General features: G+C 41.0%; 1 protein-coding gene across 1 annotated transcript in view; it reads right to left on the bottom strand.

The window, feature by feature from the left end:
• ATXN7 (ataxin 7) overlaps positions 1 to 13418 on the bottom strand; it is a 125102-nt gene extending 111684 nt beyond the window's left edge. Inside the window, exon 1 of the mRNA XM_087825074.1 lies at positions 12900 to 13418. The gene's annotated coding sequence lies outside the window, so the exon portion shown is untranslated. The remainder of the gene's footprint in view (positions 1 to 12899) is intronic.
• Positions 13419 to 16988: the final 3570 nt, after the last annotated feature.

Below are 16988 nucleotides of genomic sequence, written 5' to 3'. Positions count from 1 at the left end.
TGCATTCTCTGATTCTGCAAACAAACTGCCATGCTTTACTAGACAACAGCAAGGAAGAGCTGCCCCACTTTTAGACCATAATCAGTCCTGAACACCAAGTGCTGCTCTATTTACTTCAGGCTCCCAGCACGATGAAAATTAAACTTGAGCTATAGGCTTGTCTTTGCCATCATCATGTTGGTGTTTTTTTAAATTAACTTTTAATGTGAGGATGGTTTTATGTTTACAGAGAAGTTAAGATTATTCAGAGCTCCTGCATGCCTTGCACTTGGTTCCCAGCATTAACCCCTTGATTAGTCTGCTACATTTGCCACAGCTAATGAGCCAGCACTGACACGTTATTACTACCTGAAGTCCATACTTCAATCCTGTTCCAGGACCCTCCTCTAGACTGTGACGGGGCCTCAGACTGTACCTTTTGGATGACTCTGACAAGTTTGAGGGGTGCTAGTTGGGTGCTTTGTAGTGTTCTTCTCATGACTATAACGGGATTATGGGATTTGCCCCCGAGGCAGCCATTTTCATTGTGTCACAGCAGGCCACGTTTGCCACTGTCCACGTTTGCCACTGTCCACATTAACTTGGTCACCTGGCTGAAGTACTGTTTGTCAGCTTTCTCCATTGTAAAGCTATTACTCTTCCCCCTCCCATACTGACTCTCTGGAAGGAAGTCACTATGCACTGCCGACATTTAAGGATCAGCATTTATGTTTTGCCTCCTTTCAGGGAACTGTCAACATAAATCATTTAGAATTCTTCCACACAGAAGGTTCACCTATTCTCTTCCATTTGCCTACTTATTTATATCAGTACAGACTCAGAGATGTTTGTTTTACATTTTATTATATTTATATTACATCTTTTTATACGTTTACATTTACACTAGTATTTATCTTATTACATATATGTACATTGTGCACTTTATTTATATTGTCTATTTTACTTATAATGATCTCTTTAAGTATCTTCACTTTGTGGCCTGATGAGCCATGAAGAAGATACTCAGTAATCCAACTACCATCTAACTGGCCACCTTTCAGGTTTGATATGGCCAATAAATACCTTATCATAATGAAGTTCCTTTAGAAGAATTAATACAATTTCTTTTTCTGTTGCTGGGGAAGGGAGAGGAAATCTAGAGTTAAGTACAACATGCCTGATGTCCTGCTTTCCCCTGCCATTACCATAAAATGTATTTCCTTTATGTCAACTCTTAATTACCTGAGCTAAAAGAAAAAACAAGTATCACTCAAATCTGGCTTTGAAATACAATAGTGATGACTTACAACAGCAACTACACCTTATTTGTGTTTTGCATATTTTAACGTTACAGTTTTTCTTCATTGAGACTAAATCAGTCCAGCACAAGGCCAGAGCCAGGAGCCTCTTGGGCAGTGGAGGTATCTAGTGGGAAGCAAACAGATTTCTGTAGACTAGAGTTAATCTCCTGCAGCACACACACAGGAAAACTGTTCACCTCGGATCCTCAGATTCCAACCTTTAGTCTGTGTAAACAGGCTATGCCAGCGATTTTCAACCGGTGCGCCACAAGCATTTTTAAAACATACAATACCTGACTAGTCAGGGGCACTGACCTCTTTTTTCCTAGATTGTCAAATAAAAAAATGACAACAGCCAACACAACAATAACCATCCAGGGTGAACGAATCAAAACTATACCAAATTTTTTTTGTAAGATCAGCAAACAATATATTTTTGGTGTGCCACAAAATTTTAGTAATTAGCCTATGTGCCAGGAGATGAAAAAGGTGAAACTCACTGGGCTGTGCTAATAAATGACACTGCTTTTCTCCATCATCTTTTTCTTTTTCACTCAGCCTGATTAATATTTCTACTCAATGAACATTTCCTGAGTCCTAGCATGTCCTAGGCAGCTCACTATGCCTGGTGCCCCATTAACCCAACAGAGTAGAAACAAAGGAGCCCTGTTTCTATCTTTCCTTCCCGGCAAAGGTGCTGAGGTTGATGGAAGACAGGTCAAGCCTCTACAACGCCGAGGACACAAAACAGTTTCAAAAAGTGTTACTGGGGAGATGAGGAGACCTTGGTTCTTGTCTTCCTGAGGGAAAGATTTCAATCAAGAGACAAAGTGTAGAAAAGAAAGCAAGAATTTACTGACTGCAGCAAAAATATACTTAGGACAATAGACAAAGGCACAGAAGCAGCAACAGGAGAGCCTGGGCTGGGCTGCCTTGGCTCATTGGGAAGTAAGAGAAAAGGGGAAAAAGGTGCTTGGAGGCAGGTTCAGGGGGTTAGCACGGATAAGCTGCCGCTGCCCATTGCTCCCCTGGTTGCAGGTCTCATGGGGTCCCTTAGAGGTTAGGGGACACGTGCCTGTGGGGGAAGGGAATGGCACAGGCCTGGGGGGAGAGAGCATTGGGACCTTCATTTTCAGGGGTTTTAAAGGCTAGGCTTTTAGGGGTGGTCTAGGGGGTTAATCAGAAGAATATTTATCAGCTTTATCTGAGGTACCAAAATGAGGTTTATTCTCTGAATCTGTCTGTTCTTGAGTGTGGTTGGCAAATGGCACTAATTGGATTTGTTCTCTCCCCCAGTGGGGTGATTTAAGCTATTTACCCTCTGGTTGGGGAGGAGAAGCACAAAGCATTTGCTCTTAAGTGTCCTTGGTTGAAGGAAGATAGGATTTACTAGGTGGCTGAAAACTGCAGATTAACTATCGGTCTGTTTCCCTATTCTGCTGGAATTTCCCTAGCTTTTACTATGCTGTAACAGAAGCACCTGGTTTAAAGTGTACCTCTACAGCTGTCTGATAACATCTTAGAAAGAAAAGATCATCACTTCTCTAGCTGTAAAAGATATAATCAAACCTACCTCTCAGGGAGAACACATAGAAAACTTGGTCCAGGCACACATACTGGTTCCATAAGAATTAACTCATGTTCACATTTTGCATTTCATCATAAACACATCTAGGACATACTAGGACTGCCCCACTATGGTGTTTCATTGTCTTTCTTTCATTTCCAATGTTACTATCTTTGTAAACCCCAAAATCATGATCTTTAAAAATGTCAATTTCTATGTCCCAGTCAACCTGTCTTTTATAAATAAACAATGCACATTCATTCAAGAGGCATGGGCCAGAATGGGCAGGAAATGTTAACAACAATACAGCTAACGTTGCTGGAACGCTCATTTTGTGCCAGGCACTGTGTGGATGTTGCACAACAAGCCTATGAGGCAGATATTTTAATTATCCCTAATTTCCAAATGAGAAAAAGGCCAAAGAGGTGAAGTAACTTGTGCAAGGTTGCCACCCATCTGGGCTAGGCAATCTACCCTCACAAAAAACAAGAACAAACAACAGAATTATACCAAACAACAGAACGTAATCATCATTCCTTACCTCACACAGCTGATTCCTTCCAAACACTGTAGTGCTGGGTGCTACAGTAGAATGAAACAATCAGCTAAAATGCTTCCTTTACTACAGAGACATTTCTGCCCCCAAAAGGATTCCAAATTGGGACTTCCTGCTTCCATAATATTGTCAATAAATAAAATCCATCAAGGTCTCCCTGCAGCATTTTACAGAAAGTAGCAACTCCCTGGCCCAGCCCCCAAGGCTCTTCCTTCTCTGGCCCCAGTTCATGCCTCAGGATATTTGCATTGCAGGCTGCTTCTAGATCCAGCTAAATTCACTCCTCAGGTTAGAAGTCACTTGTGGAAGTGCAGTTAATCCCACTCTGATTTCCTAAAACTGGTTTAAGAGAGCTCCAGCCTACTTCTTCATTAATGTCAACATTCTCAGCCTAGGCATTCAACCCCCTGCAGGTTTCACCCCCAGGACAATCACATAAAAGCCCGGAGAAGAACAATCGCTTTCTGGAATTACAGACCGGGATTTAAATCCTGTTATTTACAAAATGTGTGACCTCAAGCAAGTCATTTCAGCTCTGTGAGGAGTAACTGAAGAGATGGCACAAGTAAATCACAGTGCCCGAATTTACCAAGTGCCATTATCATTATTACCGGCATTGTACAGATAAGCAATTGAGACTCCAAGTGGCCAGATACCAAAGGTCAGAGGACTGAAGAGTGAGTGGTAGGGGTCAGCACTTGAAATCAGTGCTTTTCCTTTCGCTTACAATTCTTTCTTGAGGGCCATTATTAAGCACCAGGGTCCTGGATGCCCTTACCATGTCCACCCTTGAAGTAATAGGAAAGCACCAAAAGCGTGCTGTCCCTGCTGAAGCAGTAATGCAAGGAGCACGCTGAGCAGAGCTGGACACGGCAAGTGCAGACTTTTGACGCCCTGTGTGAGCCACATCAGTCTCTGGTAAAGACAGACAGGAGCACTTCTTTTCACCATCGCTGATTATGGTTGGGTGTATCCCTCTTTTATCTTTCCATCTCTCAAAACCAAATGCTCAATAAAGCTATGGATTGAAACAGACCCGCTTTTAACAACTAAAAAATCTCTTCTTATATTTAAATTGGCTGAAAAAGAATCTTGCCAATTCATCCCACCTCAGTTAAATAGATCTGTAGGGGTAACACGCAAGGATGTAAAAAAAAGTTCCGCTTTCCATTTGCAGCTTAACTTTAACAACAAAAACCCATTTCACCAATGTGTGATTAAAGATATAACTTTTATATTTTAGGGTAAATCACTTGTACAGTTCATATGCATAATTTTTAAAAATCTTGGTTTAATTTTAACGAAGAACAAAACGCTCCAACAGAAGGTCTTTCAGTGACTTTCCAATTCTTCTGAGAACTGTTCAGACTCTTTCTTTGAATATTTAATTGCTCTGATAAAGGTAGGGGAACTGGACTATTTATGTTAGAAGACAGAACTGAGTCATAAGCAATAGTTCACATGCTTAAGGTTTATTTTGGGATTTCGGGAGCTGAGGACCATGAGCTAAATGACGAAAGTGCGACTCTGGACATGCTACTGATATGCTGGTAATTTTCTGCTTGATCCCTCATTCCATCCCCAGACCAATTTCCCACCATTTTGGCCCGGCCCTGTGCCCGGAAGGCTGACCTCTACTCGCAACATCCTGGGGTTCCTGCAGGCAGGCAGGCTTCTGGGTGGGTTTGGCCAATAGAACACGCTGGAAGGATATCAAAGAGGGAGGCAAGAAAGCCTGGGAGGGGAGGAGTGACCCCCATCCCCCCACCTCTGGCCCTGCGCTGCATTCCCTGGCAGTGGCTGAGTCCCCCGGACTGTGGCTCCTCTCAGTGGGCTCCTCCTCTATGGTCCAGCTCTCCCTGGACTGCAGGAATGAATGCTATTTCTGCTCTTTGCTCCTTTGGACCTAGAGGCAATAACAGCCTCTCACTGCTGCTAGTGTCTGGGTGAAGGAACCCCACGTCACCCTTAACTCTACCCACTCCTCTGAAAATAATCTCTTCATTAAAATCTCCCGAACCACCTGCATTGGACTCTGTTTCCTGGGAGACCTAAGAATTCAAACCATAGACTTGTAAGAGCAGCATTCCTCCTCCTTTGCTGTGAGCAGTTACCGCAACTGTTAATCACCATCCAGAGCAACTCCTTCACACCCAGCACTGCACGTAAGCTCCTACAGTTCTCAGGCAGAAATGACACCTGGAAACTGGTCAGTGCGGGGGAACACAGGAGACGGGCGCTCCTGAAAGGCAGAATGGAGGGGTGGACACTTACAATTCTCAGGCAGGAGCTTATTACATGTCAAGAATAAAATGTTTACAAAGAGATGCCACTTCCTCCTCCTTCTTTCCCCTGGGTCTCTTCTTGCTGAGGGCTTGGAATCAAAGTCAGCATTGTATTTTCACCCTGAATACCAGTAAGTTGTATCACTGCCTGGGGTAGTTGCCCTGTGTGTCACTTGACTTTGCTACTTTGTCAGACCTGAGGATCTGCTTACCACTAGCCAAGGCACACAGAAAGAGATCCAACCATCTTGTATTACTAGCCACCTGCCCATGATCTTTCCTTCTTTCTCTTTCATCCCAGGATAAATCTTTCTTCTGCACTAAGGTAAAAGATAAACAGGATGAGAAATTTCTGCTTTGCTCAGCCTTGCCTGTCTCTTTAACAGATTAATTTTTCTTTTCCACAGGAGAGTACAGGCATATGCTTATACTATAATCTGCCCTGAGCTCCTGCTTCGGACTTTTCTTTTACCAAGGCTACTGGATTTAAGGTTAGATGTTCACTGGAAATCACCTGGGAGTCCACCTTGCTTTCACTTGGCCCAAGTAACCTGGAAGTTACTACTAGTATTTCTGAGTATTGGGGCCTTCTTTTCGAACAAGGGCAGATTTAAAGAATTCTTCCAGGTAGCTGATAAGAACTGATGTGGCTTCTGTCAACCAGCTATTCCAACAAGAACTCAAATGTCTCTCTGAGCAACCTGCAGGCATTCAGAGCTGGCCGAGTAGCTAAGATAAGGACACAGGCAGATAAATGGCAGTCTGCAGAAAAGATGTTCTATTCCACCCCAGCCACGGCGGGCCAAGCTCTTCTTCCATCCTGATGGGGAAGGCCCTTTCTTCAGCCCGAAGGCAACGCTTGAGCAAGGCAGTGGGATTAACAAAACTGAGTTCACACTATATATCGATTTCTACCACTTTTACCCTTACTTCTAAGCATTCACTTCAAAGGATATTTTATTGGGGAACTCTATAAAAAGTTAGGTGGGTATACCACAAATGTTAAAAGTGGTATGTCTGGGAAGTAGAAGTATGAGAAACTTCTATTTCCTTCTCTGTATGTGTGAAATTTTCCGATTTTTTCAAACACCTATGATTTTTGCAATCAAGGAAAAATTATTAAATAAAAATTCTGTGAGTATTCCGGAATTTGTTTTCCATAAGAACCAAATTTATGTAATTCTTGAAACTCAAAATCAAAATCACATTTCTTAGCTTTTGTGTATTATAAGATTTTCAACAGTACAGTGGTACCTCGGTTTTCGAACGTCTCCGTTGCTGAACATTTCGGGTTACGAGCGCCGTAAACCCGGGAGTAAATGCTCCGGTTTTCAAACACGCCTCAGAAATCAAACACGCCACGCGGCTTCCACTGAGGGCAAGATCCTGAGGCCTGGCTATGGGCTGTGGATCCCTCGGTTTCTGAACTTTGCAGAACTCAAACGGGCTTCCGGAACGGATTACATTAGAAAATCTAGGTACTACTGTATAATCATTTTATGAACTTTTTGTAAACTTAAGAAACCATTCAAAATGTGAAAAACAAGAATTCTAAATTGGATTTAATCTGTACATTTTTTTCTGGTATACATCATGACCTTAACAGACAATTTAAGACTTTTCAAGGTCAAAATTCACTATTTTCATACTCTGAAGTACTCCTAATGCACATGAAAAGGAACGGAACTGTTTTTCTTTGTAAGAACACACAGATGAGATCATATGCAGTTATAGGGTTAAAAGACTACAGATAAAAAACAGACTGGTGTTTCTTCCACTACAAATGCTAGCCAATAAAAACTTTCCAGTTCACAGTTGATTAATACTTGACACCAGATCTATGGAAAAGAAAGTTAATCGTTGCTGGCTGTTAGGTAAAGCGACAGGCACACTAAGAAACCTGCCTACTGCCTTCATGACTGCGGCTTACGAAGACAACTGATTTTTCAGTTCATTGTTACTCACGCTTCTACACAGAAAACTGAAATACTCTCTTTTCTAGGAGCTACCTTTCTCATAATCTATAATAGCTACACGTGTTACTTACTGTCCTGTAGTACTGAAGTATATTAACAGGGAAACTTGGAATCCATAAACATCTTTACTAGCTTCAGGAAGCTAGTAAATGTGGACAAGTGATTCCTTTTAAACTGTCCTAATGTAAGAGCAAATGGTCTCTTTTCTAACTTTGATTTCCAAGTGATTTACACTCATAACGATCAGAATGATAATAAACAACAGGGTGGGGAGGGGGAGGAATGCTCTAAAAGGAAATATTTACGAGTCAAAGAGGAAATATTTAAATATTTCCTCTTAGAGCATCTAAGAGGAGCTATGTGCCAGACCACTAAAAATTCTTTTGTGTTCAGTACATTAAATCTTATAGACACCAATGAACAAAAAATAAGGAAACAAAAGTATTTTTCAATGTAAAATTTTGCTAGCACTCTTCAGGATTAAGTTCAGGATTCTAAAATTTCAAAATATCTGCAAAAATAAGACCATGAAACAAATTAGAAATGCAAGAGAAAAAAAGGCAGTTTTTTGACTAGTGTTAAATGTTAACAGAACATGGTTAGAAGCTGTAGAAAGCAATGCCTGAAACAGATTGAAAAGGACAATTTAAAAACTAGTGTTAAATGTTAGGACAGGACTCTAAAAGTCAGGGAAAGGAGTGGGATCCCTCTATTTACTACAAGGTCTAGCCAAACCGAACCACCACATTGCCTGGAGGAGTAAGTTGATGGTTCAGACTACAATGAAACTTTAAGAGTATGGGGGAAAGAGCCTAACATACAACACTATTGTTAACAGAAAACTGCCTGGAGACCCTAATTAAACAAATGTGCCAAGTGCTCCTCTCAAAACCTCTTGCAGTGGTAGACCTAAAACAGCAGAAAACAGAGCAGACCATCTAAAAGAAGAGTCTAGGGCTGAGAAACAAGTGACTACACCGCAAGGTGGTAATTACACCATGGGGAAGTAAAATAGGCCAGACTAAAGGGCTCCAAGAGGTAGTTCAAAACCAGCCAATCATTGCTAGAAGACATGGGCAAGTCGGCTCCTCACCAGGTATCTGGGTATCCGTGGGGAAATGAAAAGATGCTGGGCCTCCAAAGCAAGAATAAACAAAAGCAGCTGCTAATGACCAAAGCAACTACTAGATACCTTCCTTACACCTCAATGTCCTCACAGTAATAGAGGCCAAACATAGGTGCAGCCACGTCCCATTCAGTTCAGAACCTTGAGAAACCAGAAAAGGGGCTTCTGCAGTTGGTCAACCACTGTTCCAGAACTGCCCTCAGCAAAGGCAAGATAGTACACCCAGGTCCTCCTGCCCACAGTCCTGTGCTGCAGGGGAAACCGCTTGCCTTTTCTAAATCATATGCTCGTCTGAGAAACGTGAGGAAAATCTGCTCTTCTCTCACTTCAAAAGATTAGAGTTTAAAATAAAACAGTATATATGTGAAAATGCTGTGAATAAAATCACACTGAGCCCTAGCCGGCTTGGCTCAGTGGTTAGAGCGTTGGCCTGAGGACTGAAGGGTCCTGTGTTCAATTGCGGCCAAAGGCACGTACCTCAGTTGCAGGCTCCATCCCCGGCCCTGGTTGGGGCACGTGCAGGAGGCAACCCAGCGATGTGTCTCTCTCACACTGATGTTTCTCTCTCTCTCCTCTCTCCCTTCTCTGAGAAGCAATGGAAAAAATATTGTCTGGTTAGGATTAATAATATAAAAGTCACACAGGACCTGCACATTTTACCGTTTGAAACAAGGTTTAACTTACACTATAAAGGCTAATGTCGGTTGGCCCTTTAGCCTATGAGCTGTAAGGGGTTTAAAATATAAATAAGGCTACAATGAAAGCAGCTGGACACTGGCTGGAGACAGAAAAACAAATGCAGAGCAACTTGGAGAAGTTTAGTGCAAGGGCCCATTTATCTCACTTTGTCCTAAGGGGATCAATATGCACTGGGTAAGAATGTGCTTAACAGGGACCCTGTTACCAATGAACAGTTAAATTAGAGTCTATATGCTGTTCTTTAAAACTCAGAAAAATGCGTGTGCTTTAGAAAAGATTACCATGTGAAAAATGACTATATTACTGCACTTACAATGGTAAGCGCTGATTAGCAGAAATGGAAATTAATGGAATAGTCACAGGAGTGCTTCTCAAACTGGGGTTAAAAACCCTTGGAGGCATATGGGATTGGGAGGGAGGGGAGTGAACCAGGGTTCATGGGGGATTGCGATTGTTAAACGGGATAGGTAACACACAAAGCAACTCTCACATAGCAGCCCACAGGTGTTGGGATAGTGGACATCTGTTGGTTTTACCAACTCTACATCCACTCCCCTTGCCAGGGAATGACAACTCCCCCCGTAGGTACTGGGCGAGGCCATAACCAAGCACCTGTCAAGGGCCAGTCTGGGCCTGAGAAACACTCTTTCAGTAGAGAGTGGGGTTAAAAACAGTTGGAGAGGTTTCTACTGTTTACAACCCAAGACCTTTAGCTGATTAGCTATTATTTCGAGTCTAGAAGAATCCATTTGCTCAAAGATTTGGGGGATAAAACTTGAATTGATTGGTAAGCAATTTATACTATTAATTTGATGGTAAAACAAATGGATGTATCATAAAATATAAAATTCATGTAAGATATTGGATTTTCTATTGAGATATTTTAAAGATATGCTTCCTTCTACTTCTCACTCTCCCTTCCCCACAAAAGTTTCTCCGAACAAGGGTTTAAGAAGCACTGGTATAGGGATAAACTTTCCCTAACTTAGGATCTGCCCTCAACTAGGTAAAGGATCTAGGGCAAGTTCCTTAACCTCCCTAAGGCTCACTTATCACACCTTTAAAACGGGAATAATAATAGTACCTACCTCATACAGCTATTATCCCAAGAAATAATACAGGGAAGCACTTAGCACTCCTCCTCACAGCAGTTTTTCAATCACAGCAAACAAAGGGAAATTGGTTAATATAACAAACAGGGTATATTGTTCGCAAAGATGGCCTCAATAATGGCCCCTACCCCAATGCCACCCAATTTCCTGAAGGCAGGATCTGTGAGACACACAGGGAAGCACCTCCCAGCAAGGGGTGGCGTCTATCTCCGGCCCCTTGAATCTGTGCTGGTCCTGTGGGTGGCCATGACCAAGAGAATGTGGCAGAATGACACTGTCTGACTTTTAAGCCCAGGCCTCAAGAAGCCTTGCAGCTCTCACACTCTTGGAATAAGGTGCCTTCAGGTAAGAAAATCTGCTCTAGCTGTTGGAGATGAGATCAAGTGGAGCTCAGAGAGCTGCCCTAGCTAGAGGTCCCTAGATCAGCCAGTTCCAACTGGAGCTTTCAAATGACAACAGCCACATTACACACCTCAGGCCAGGCAAGACCAGCTAAGAAACTGCCCTGACCTAATTGTGAGCAAATAAATGGTCACTGTTTTAAGCCACAAAGTTTTGGAGTGGGTTGTTGCTACTCAGCAATAGATAACTGGCAGACATGCTTCATGAATTGTCATAATATTTCAACATTTTTTATTCCAAGCATTTAGCCAAACTTTCCTATGAACAAATTCAAAGCTCGATGTCGCTAAGTAACTGTCACAGCAGATATGGCTACAGTACTCATTCTTTGTGACCATGTCAATGTTTCTACTTCCATAAAAACACTTGAAATGTATCCCAGTCAGAAAATACTCTAAAGCCAAAATAACTTATGGAAAAAATTTTGAAATTTATCATAGTTATACCATAAGAATGTAGGTGCAAACATAATCAAATTGAAAAGGAAGGTAACTGGCTAAGAGAAGAAAAATGAAGCAAAATTGCTATGATTCATTCAAAAACTAGAACTCAAAGATTCTCCCTGTAAGAGTTTTTGTGCCCGGCATTTCTTCCATATACTTCAAAGAGGACCAAAACCCTCCTTTAAAAAGTCACCACAGAGTCAAGAGGAAATGCTTGCTTTGCTTAGCTTCCAGAGAGCTGCTAGCCCCTACACACTTTAAAAATAGTGCACAGAGATATCTGGGTAAAAGGAGCATGACTGGGTGAGCTACACCACCCATCTGTCTTGGTCACAGTACCTGGTCTGGTTAGAGGGTTTAAGCTGGTGAATGTGGCAAATAAGGCTCTACCCCAGCAGTTTTCCACCTTTTTCATCTCCTGGCCCACATAAACTAATTAGTTAAAGTTCTGCAGCACACCAAAATATGTAGTCTACTTTTTGCCTATCTGACAGAAAAAAGTATAATTTTGATTCATTCACACCAGATGGCTATTGTGTTGGCTGTTGTCATTTTTTTATGTGATGATCTAAGGGAAAAGTGTTCAGTGCCCCTAAGTAGTCAGGTATTCCATGATTTAAAATTCTTGCGGCACACAGGTTGAAAATCACTGCTCTACTGTCATGCAAACCTATGACTAGAAGGGGGAAATAATAGCAGTTAATATTTAATTACCATTCCCAATATTATCACTATCATTATGATTATTATGTACACTTACCAATTCTTCCCCCTTAGTTACTACTTAGTATCTGGCCCTCTCTTAAGCATCTGGCCCTTTTAATCTTCAAAACAACTTAGCCAGGTATGACCCACATTTTATAGAAGAGACCAAGGTCCTTACTTGATAAAGTAACACAGGCAGAAGTGGTAGAGCTCATGGGGTTAAACACTACTCTACATTGCCTCCATATATATGAATTCACTATGATTTTATAGGACTTTCAACAGGGGGAAAATCCTCCACAGCAAGAAATGCGGCACAGCACACTACTTTATCAGAGTGTGTGTGTGTGTGTGTGTGTGTGTGTGTGTTTTTCCTGTGTGTGTGTGTGTGTGTGTGTGTGTGTGTGTGTGTGTTTCCAGTGAGTTTCTTCTGAAAACTGTTTAGTACTGTATGTATGGACTTTTTTGTTTCCCATTGGAAGAGTCTGAAAAACATTATCAGTAATGCAGAAAAGTTTTAAAGGTATGAGAAGGTGTTTTTCATTTCTCATTCAACATAGCACAGCGAAGGGAATCAGTCACCTCAGGAAACGAGGGCTCAATTAGCATAAATAGGGGATGTTTTCAATCACTATGTTTATTCTTTAATAGCTTTGTTATTTTTTTCCTCATTATAAAAGCACATGCTAAATGAAAAAAAAAATTTGAAAAAACCATTTTTTAAAAAGACCACCCACAATCTTATTACCTAGAAATATGAAGTTCCTATTATTCAGTGTAGTTTATCCTTTCAGATACTTTCTTGAAGGTTTCTATACACACCTTAAAAAAAAAAAAAAAAAAATCACACAAATTTGCATGCTCTTTTTTCTAAATATCATTACAATCAATAAATATCAACCTGCATTATCCTTTTTAGAGACTGCATAGTATTTCACTGTATGGGTACGCCCTAATGACTTAATCTTTTATTAATAGGCATTTAGATTGCTTTCCGTATTTTTCTATTATAAAGAAACTGGGCAGTGAGCAGTCCAGCACACACATCTATGCCCACTTGACCAACGGTTTCTTTAAGATAAATTCCTATATGTTGACTTGCCATTTTATTTTATGCCTTTATTTTATGGTCCAAGGTGTTATTCAGAAAATAGAGTATTACCAAATTTACCTGTTTAAAAAGAAGGAACCCTTAAATGTTAAGAGTAATAACATATTTTACATTTATTTTTTGTTGTTTTTAAATGTTTTTATTGATTTCAGAGAGAGGAAAGGAGAGGGAGAGAGGTGAAAACACCAATGATGAGAGTCATTGATTGGCTGCCTCCTGCATACCCCCTGCTGGGGATCGAGCCCAAAACCCAGGTACGTGCTCTGACTAGGAATCGAACCCCGATCTCCTGGATGATAGGTTGATGCTCAACCGCTGAACCACGCCGGCTGGGCCATATTTTACATTTCTAATATCTAGATAAAATGCAAGAAATTTTTAAAAACTGCCATTTATTCCTAAATAGCTAAAATATTGATTCATGCCTCTAATATTACATTAAGTTTATGTTTGGAGGGGGAGAATTCTAAAATACCCACTATCTTCTTTCAGCATAATATTGTTGTTTTAAAAAGTTAAACTCCAAAGAGAACATACTTGTTGCAAAACAAGCAAATTAGTAGAGAATGTGAAAAGGCAGGAAGGGATATACCAATCAGTTATAACAATTACCAGGTCACCAAATCTGCATCCAGTACAATGGCTGAGAACGAAGGGTCAAGGGAGAGAGAAAAGGTGGAACCAAAAGCAGCAGCCCTCAGCGCTTCAAGGGATGGCCAGATGAAATTACACACAGACATATACATCTACAAGTTCTGTACACACCAATCCTGGCACTAATCTCCAGGGGTTAGAGCACAAGAGGAATCTTTGTGTGCTTTATTTAACCAAACATCATGCAGAAAGGGGGTGGGGGTGGCCGGAGACAGATTTCCTTAACATAGAGTGTCTAGCTAGCTACCTGAAGACCTAGTATCAATTACTTCCCCTCCAGAACAAGGAGAGAATAAAAGGAACTTGAAGCATAAGGCAGCTCCAAAGGCAGATTCCCTTCAAAGCCATCACACAGGACAGGGTTCAATCATCAAGCTCTATGGAAAATTGGGCAAGGTGAGAGTTTTTTTAGCAATAAATAAAATTCACTGGTGATATACACACTAAAACTAGTAACAACTAATCAATTGGGGTTTTATCCTAATGGGGGAGATGGGGCATTAGATTATGCATGAAATACTTGAAGTGGCAAATGGCAATGTGGGGGGGGGGGGAAGGGTGCTCCATGATGTCACAAACCTATAGGACTTATGGGTCTAACATTCTTCTAAGCAAACTACAGCCTATGGGACAAATCCAGCTGTTGCCCATACATACCATGAGCCTACAATGGCACTCACCTTTTTAAATGGTTGAAAAATAAAAACATATTTCATGGCATATAAAAATTTCATGAAATTCAAACGTTAGTGTCCATAATATTTTACTGGAACACAGTCACACCCATTTCCTTATGTTTATGGCCGCTTCCTAGATACACTGGCAGAGAGGAGTAAGTACAAGAGGCCTGGGTGACTTGCAAAGTTGAAAATATTTGCTATCTCGTCCTTTACAGAAAGCTTGCTGACCTCCACTCTGGGCCATAAAGTCACATTGTTTTGAATGAATCACAGCTCCAAACCTGTGCATTCTTATTAGTTTGGCCCGACATACCCAGAATGTACACATAACCTGCCAGCATAACAGAGAATTCAACCCAAATGTTAAGCACACTGGACAGGTCTAATAGGTCCTATAAAGGCCAGGGTACCCGCCCATGGAAACCAGAAAAATGTGAAAGGTTTTTCTCATTTGAAAGTAGGATGGTCCCAGGTTTACACAGGAATGAGTATAATTAAAGATTTTTCTCTTTGAAAGAATTATTAGCTATCTCCTTCTAGAGAATGAAAGCATCCCCCAAATGGCTACCATATCTGAGCATTTACTGAGAGCCTAGAAATTTAATGGTCATCTCTTCAGACCCATTGAGGTTGACTGGCTCAAGTTGAACACAACCAGAAAGCTCAGGAAATGGAAGTCAAACCCAAGTTGTCTAAACCCAGGAGTCTAAAGTTGCATTCATAACCACTACCACTACCCTACTTGAAAGCAGGAGGCATGAATGCTCACCATGAATAAGTGAAAGGAAAAGGGAAATAGAAGCAAGTACATTTTTATGGCAGTAACATTAAGCATTTTATTTATATATCTCTCATTTTTTACTCATAATACCCTAATACAATTCAGTTCTTCCATCTTCTTTTCCCTATTGGGAAAAATTGATACAGGTACCCAATTGTGGAGACTTTTTGAAGCTGTCAGAATTAGACAGCCAAAGTTATAGGTATAACTTCCACTAGTGAAATCCCTGGGGTACATGTGAGGGTCCCATAAAGGAGGGGGTGAGCAAACCTTCTTAGAGGTAATGGACTAGAAAGTACACTTTTTTTAACTTAGATTTTTCATTTAAATTACAAGCGAAGAGCAGAACTTAAATGGAATCTCACCCAAAGAGAGCTATATGCTGATGGGTTGCTATTGTCTCTTTCTGCCCAGCACCCATGTCCGCAGCTTTGTCAACTGCACCACAATTTTCCTTCAACTTCCCCCAAATGTCCACAATATAAGGACAACTACATCCTAACTCACTTTTGAAAACTTGATTTTTTGAAAATGTTTCAATTTGTTAATATTTTCACCATACTCATTTGAAAATAATGTCTATCACTACTATATACCATGTTTATACACGTTCACTCAGATGTTTATTAATGGTTACCCTCACCTAGCTCCCAAGTCCTTCCTGTGGGACAAATGAGGGGCTCGGAGTTTTATAAAGGAAACTTCATGCCAGCCTCCCAACCTCTTTACTAAAAGCAAGCTTTATCCAGATGAGAAACTTGAGGGTCAGGCAAGTTAAGTAGTTACAGTAAATGAAAGAACCCAGACTCAAGCTTGTCTGTTTTAACTCAGTGTTTTTCACATCATGCCCTGCTGTCTTGCCAAGGCACAAACACATTTTCTTAGAGTGATTATCTCCCAGTCAAGTTTCAGAGTTGCTGGAGAGTAGTAAGAGAGTGGAGCTGAATGAAATGTTTGCTCCAGGGTCTGGTAGTCAAGCTCAAGTCTCTGCTTATAGACCATCAATCTTTCTGCTTTCAAGTCTTAAATATAATTTGAAAACAGCCACAATGTACTCAAGACAGCACGTCAAGCCCTTTATGTGTGTGGTTTATCAACTCACAGGCAGCACTTTGCTGTGGGAACAAAATGAAAGGGCTTTTCTGCACCTTTAAGACCACATGAATAGGCTAAAGAAAACTTTAAAAGGCAAGTGCTGCCCTGGCCAGTGTGGCTTCGTTGGCTGGAGCGTTGTCCTGTGTGCTAAAGGGCTGTGGGTTCGGGTCCTGATCAGGACACAAACCCAAGTTGTGGGTTCGATTCTGGGTCAGGGCCCATACAGGAAGAAAGTGATCCATGTTTCTCTCTCATGTTGATGTTTCTCTCTCTAAAATCACTAAAAACATATTTTCGGGTGAGGACTAAAAAAGATAAATAAAAATAAATAAGAGGTAAGTATTGAACACAAAGATTTACTTTTACTTACTTATTTTCCTTAAGAATTATTCTAACTCCCATTTTATTTAATAAAAACATGTATCTCTAGCTTTCTTGGGCCCTACACCTTACCTCTTTTATAACAACTATAGGCCCTTTCCCCAGAAAAATACACACACATGTAGTTTGGGTCAC

This window comes from Miniopterus natalensis, chromosome 15 (assembly GCF_054644295.1).
Source record: "Miniopterus natalensis isolate mMinNat1 chromosome 15, mMinNat1.hap1, whole genome shotgun sequence".
Classification (NCBI taxonomy): domain Eukaryota; kingdom Metazoa; phylum Chordata; class Mammalia; order Chiroptera; family Miniopteridae; genus Miniopterus; species Miniopterus natalensis.
This window is presented reverse-complemented; position numbering and strand designations above follow the sequence as displayed.